At 40.4% G+C, this 5,813-nt stretch overlaps 1 long non-coding RNA gene across 1 annotated transcript; it reads right to left on the reverse strand.

Moving 5' to 3' along the window:
* Positions 1-487: 487 nt before the first annotated feature.
* On the reverse strand, positions 488-4,904 carry LOC306915323. Its single transcript, XR_013788794.1, has 4 exons — positions 4,839-4,904; positions 4,694-4,760; positions 846-929; positions 488-626 (listed from the first exon to the last, which is right to left on the reverse strand). It is a non-coding gene; the product is annotated as an uncharacterized lncRNA (long non-coding RNA).
* Positions 4,905-5,813: the final 909 nt, after the last annotated feature.

A 5,813-nucleotide genomic window follows, 5' to 3' on the forward strand; every position in this document is an offset into this window, starting at 1 on the left:
AAGACTGGACATTTCAGAGAAGTGTTGTCCACAATGATCACATCCATAGGGTTTCTCCCCGGTGTGAATTCTCTGGTGCTTTTTAAGGCTGGACATTTGAGAGAAGTGTTGTCCACACTGATCACATCCATAGGGTTTCTCTCCAGTGTGAATTCTCTGGTGGCGTTTAAGACTGGACATTTCAGAGAAGTGTTGTCCACACTGATCACATCCATAGGGTTTCTCTCCAGTGTGAATTCTCTGGTGGCTTTTAAGACTGGACATTTCAGAGAAGTGTTGTCCACACTGATCACATCCATAGGGTTTCTCTCCAGTGTGAATTCTCTGGTGGCTTTTAAGGCTGGACATTTCAGAAAAGTGTTGTCCACACTGATCACATCCATAGGGTTTCTCTCCAGTGTGAATTTTCTGGTGCTTTTTAAGGCTGGACATTTCAGAAAAGTGTTGTCCACACTGTTCACATCCATAGGGTTTCTCTCCAGTGTGAATTCTCTGGTGTCTTTTAAGGTGAGATTTGTAATGGAAGCGTTGTCCACACTGGTCACAGTCGTGCTGTTTTGGTTTAGCCAAGCTTCTATGTTCATTTACTGTTGGTAAGACAGGGAGGCCAGACTGATGATGCAACACTGGATTGGGAACAAAGATAAATGAAAACACATTGAGAGGTTGAAAGACAGAACTTTGTGAAATGTACATCTAGTTCTCTAATTAATACCAGCAAATGAATCCCAAATTTGTATTTAAGAAATAGTGTGTCAGCTGTCTATTTATTTCTAAATACCAAATAATAATAATAATAATAATAATCTAAGATATGTTCATTGCACAATGCATATGGTACATACCATGGTCTTTGGGTTCCTCCTGTTCAGCAGAGTTGAGGTTGATAGAGTTCATCTTCTCCTGAATTCTGGAGTCCACAGTCAGATCTGATCAGAAATATAATAATAATAATAATAAACTTTATTTATAAAGCACTTTTTAAAACAATGTTACAAAGTGCTTTCCAATACAGGTTAAAATACAGTAGTAGAATAAAACAACAACAATAAGCAATATTAATACAAACAGGTGAACACAAAATAAAACGATCAATAATTTAAGTAAAAGCCATCGTGAACAAGTGGGTTTTTAGCTGTGATTTAAAAGAGCTCAATAGGGTGATTTGTCTTAGGGCCTCTGGTAGGGCATTCCACAGTTTAGGTGCACGGGCCGAGAAAGCCCGGTCACCCATGGTGACACGCTGGGTAGCTGGAACTACCAGGAGAGCCTTGCTTGCCGATCTAAGGCTACGTGTTGGCCTATGGGGCTCCAGCATATCTTGTATGGGGCCAAGCCATTTAGTGCCTTAAAAGTGGTAATTCAAATTTTAAAATCAATCCTAAAATGAACAGGCAGCCAGTGGAGGGAGGCGAGGACAGGGGTAATGTGGTCACGCCTTCTGGAGTTGGTCAGTAATCTGGCTGCTGAGTTCTGGACCATTTGAAGACGGGAGATAGTTTTTTTATTGAGTCCGGAATATAGTGAGTTGCAGTAATCTAAGCGTGTTGTGATGAAAGCATGGATTACCTTCTCAAGGTCAGGGAATGAGATGAATGAAGGGAATGAAGAGTGACTTGCTGATTAAATGAGAGACTGGAGTCGAACATCACGCCTAGATTACGGGCTGCATTTGTTATGTTATTGGACAGATTGCCAAGCTGTGACTGGAAAGCGGGGATGGAATTTGGGGGGCCAAAGAGGAGGATTTCTGATTTAGAGTCATTTAGCTGGAGGAAGTTCTGGGACATCCAGCACTTGATGTCTGATAAACAAGCTAGGATTAGGGATATATCTGTGCTGCCAGGTTTGAGGGGGATGTAGAGCTGAGAATCATCTGCATAACAGTGAAAGTTTATTTTATGTTTTCTTATAATATGGCCAAGTGGGAGCATATAAATAGAAAATAATAATGGGCCTAGGATTGAACCTTGAGGAACACCGGAGGTCAGGGGGATCTGGGAGGATTTTGCATCCCCAATTGCCACCGAAAAGCTCCTATCAGAGAGGTAGGAGTGTAGCCAGTTAAGGGCTGTGCCCCTGATCCCCACCCACTCTGACAAACGGTCAATTAAAATGGAGTAATCCACAGTGTCAAACGCCGAGCTAAGATCTAAAAGTATTAAAATCGAACAATCCCCGGAATCGGCAGCACGTAGAAGGTCATTTGTGACCTTTAAAAGAGTTGTTTCCGTGCTGTGACCGGCACGGAACCCAGATTGAAAGTCCTCAAAAACATTATTAAAATTCATAAATGAAATAAGCTGATTTGAAACTATTGTTTTTTTTTTTAATTTTGGATAAAAAAGAAAGATTAGAAATTGGTCTAAAATGATCTAAAACAGAGGGGTCTAGTGTTGGCTTCTTCAGGAGGGGTTTTACAAGAGCAGCCTTAAAACTAGAGGGGAAAATACCAGTGGATAAAGAGCAATTAGCGATGGTTAAAATGGAGCAGTTGTGGAGAACTGACACAGAGCAACTCTTCTTATACTAGAGAGCCTGAGGTGGAGCCACTAACTGCTTGGATTGATAGGCCGAAGAGGCGAACAATATAACCATCTCTCAGCCAATCACAACTTAACAGCCTGCTGCATGCTCCACCCCTCCCTCCTCCCCCAGGCATGCTCTATCTATATCCAATACATGTATGGACATTATGTACATAGTATTAAAAGCATAAATGTATGTACTGTATCAGTACAGTGAATTGTTACTGAAGCAGATACATATTCCTTCAGTCACAACAGAACCAAGTAGAACCAGCTCTGATGAAGATACAACTGCTCCTTATACCGTGATCTTCATTTATCTTATAAAATGTTACATGCTTTAAAATTACAAAGTTTACTATTGACTCTCTATTTTATGTTACTCACTAAATGTGTGAACACACATGGACACACAGCACTCCTACAAACCACAGATTAACAACAACTCTTGACTCTGAACATTTAACCAAGATAAATAAATCACAAGTAAAATCAATGAGTCTACCATTTGTTTTCCAAGACACAAACTGCCACCCACCCCTGCACTACATAGTACACAAGTCACACACATTGACTTGTAAACTATTCTACATTATTATAATTAAGTTGCTTTATTATCTAGAAGACAGTTTTCTGGTTTCACAGGACTGGTGTTGTTTTGTACAGAATATCATAAAATGACCGCTTAGCCCACATACAAGACAGTGAAGACTTGTACACCATGTATGAGAAAATAAAAGCTACAATTAAATTAGCAATCATGTTTCAGCATTTACTCAAATCAGCAAGGAATGCATAAGTCCAATACTTTACAGCAGATGAAACAAGACATTAGATTGAAAATCACATTCATAGCAAGTGGAAATATTTCAAACATTAATCTGTTTAATGTATAGTTTGCCTGCTATTTCACCATTTGACCCAAGTTACACTGATTCGTTGTTGATGTGTGTATGGGCGGGGGGGGGGGGGGGGGGGGTCTATATGGCTATGCTATTGAGATGCAATTCAGTCAGACCATTGACTCATTGAGAATAAAGTAGTGATTTACATAGCTGTGTGTATGGGACAGTAGCCTATAATGTGTGAAATGATGATGGCTCATTTGCAATTGCTTGGTCTATAGTTTTACTTTTGAGATGTAAGTGAGTCACTAACTTTGTACTAGAAGTTAAAATGATATGGTTTGTGATCAATATCCAATACATATTTAAGTACTTTTAGTACTTAAAGTACTAAAAGTAAAAGTACTCATTGTGCAGAATGTGCCATTTCGCAAACTATTTCCACATCGACCACAAGGGAGCAGTTTAAATCCATTGTGTACAACCTTGTGAAAGTATACATCATTTGAGCATCTGAAATCTTTCCTACTCACATAGGGTTTCTCTCTGGTGTGAATTTTCTGGTGCGTTTTAAGGTTGGACATTTGAGAGAAGTGTTTTCCACACTGATCACATCCATAGGGTTTCTCTCCAGTGTGAATTCTCTGATGCTTTTTAAGGTTGTACATTAGAGAGAAGTCTCTAATGAGACTTGAGAGAGGCGGCGCAAAGAGTATGACACGGAATTGGCTCTGGAGGAGGCGCTTACGTCACGGCTAAAATACCGAATACAAACTAATGGGCGAGTGTGCCCCCGGTGCGCATTTCCGAACGCACCCAGGCTTTCCTTAAATTATATGTAAATTATATATTATGTACAACTGGAGTAGAAGTAAAGTACTGGAAATTGGAAATACTCAACTAAAGTACAAATACCTCAAAATTGTACTTAAGTACAGTACTTAAGTAAAAGTACTTAGTTACTTTCCACCACTGCTTGGTTGTCCCTCTCCTACGCTCCTGTCGCTTTATACGTGTGCAAAACAAAGCCTTTCGTTTTATAGCCTCAGTTTATTTATTTTATTTATTTATTTATTTGACAGGGACAATGCTCATTAATCAACATTTCAGTTTTCACTTCCATGTAAATGTGCCAGAGTTAGCCATAAGCTAATTTTCATCTGTAGTCCCTGAATACTCAAAAGAAACTATAATGATAAAATCAACCTAAACAAAGCAGCAGTGGCTAGATCTAAGGGCAGGATATAAAACAAACATTTAGTACATTAGACTATACAAATAAAGTATCTCATCAATGTATAACTTCTTTTGTTTGTGTACCTTATTTGTCTGTTTGTGCTCACACACTCCCATGAGTTTGGCACAGGGCACATGAATGGACATCAACCTGAATTGTAACATATAGTTTAGAATAGATTACAGAACAATCATGATTAAAACTACATTAATGAGACATGTTACTCACCCTGGCAGTAAAATGAATAAAAACAACAGCAGACCCAGGTCTCAAGACCCACGGCCAGGCCAGCATTCACCAAACTCCTGCTTGGAAGAAGACAGGGCATTTAAATAGTCACCTGGTGATTGTCAATGAGGAAGTGCCCCTATGGTGGCCTCTGAGGCTCAACTCCAACTGGCCACATAATGTTGCAGTTGAAGCATTAAGGGAAAAGAGCACTGCAGGTAGTAAGTGTAGGTCCACTAGTACCACTGCCTCATCTCCAGTGGCGTGCACAGATAGACACTAGGGGGTGCTAGAGCACCCCCTGCCCTTTTGGCAATGTTCCCTTTTGAAAAAAAAAGGAAAAAAAACTTTTTTTTTTCTTCTTTTTTTTTGATTTTTCAAAAATAGCAGACCTACAAGTTCATAGCGCGCCACTCGGTGGCGCGCTATGAGCTTGTAGATCTGCTATTTTTCAATAGCTAAAGCATAACATAATGCTAACACCAAAAGGGGTTCCCGCCCAAAATGGATTAAGGCAAACGGCCGGTTCCACGCGCTGCACAAGGTGCCCTTTTTTAACTTGAGCACCTGCCCCTCTAAATGTCTGTGCACGCCACTGCTCATCTCTTGCATCTGCATGCGTAATAGCAGAAGCAGACTTGGCAGCTCTTCTCGCTCGCCAGAAGATGCTTAAGGAGAAACAGGCTCTGGAAGGAAGAAAGAGCAGCTAGATTTGGAGATAGAGATAGCAGCATCAACAGCTAAAATCTCTCTGGCACCTCTCAAGTGTCTGGTGGTGCAGCTAGTAGAGCAGATGGCATGAATTCCTACTTCAAGAAAAATAGACAAGAGGTTACATTGAATGTTGATTCTGAGACGTTTGTGCCTGTGTCAGTGGGGCAGCATGTAGGTCAGATACCTCAGTATATCTCAGGTCAGAGAATGGACCCAAACGAATATCTGAGATTTCCACCCCTGAGAACACCACTCTGGGTG

Source organism: Electrona antarctica (assembly GCF_951216825.1).
Source record: "Electrona antarctica genome assembly, chromosome: 22".
NCBI classification, from domain to species: Eukaryota; Metazoa; Chordata; class Actinopteri; order Myctophiformes; family Myctophidae; genus Electrona; species Electrona antarctica.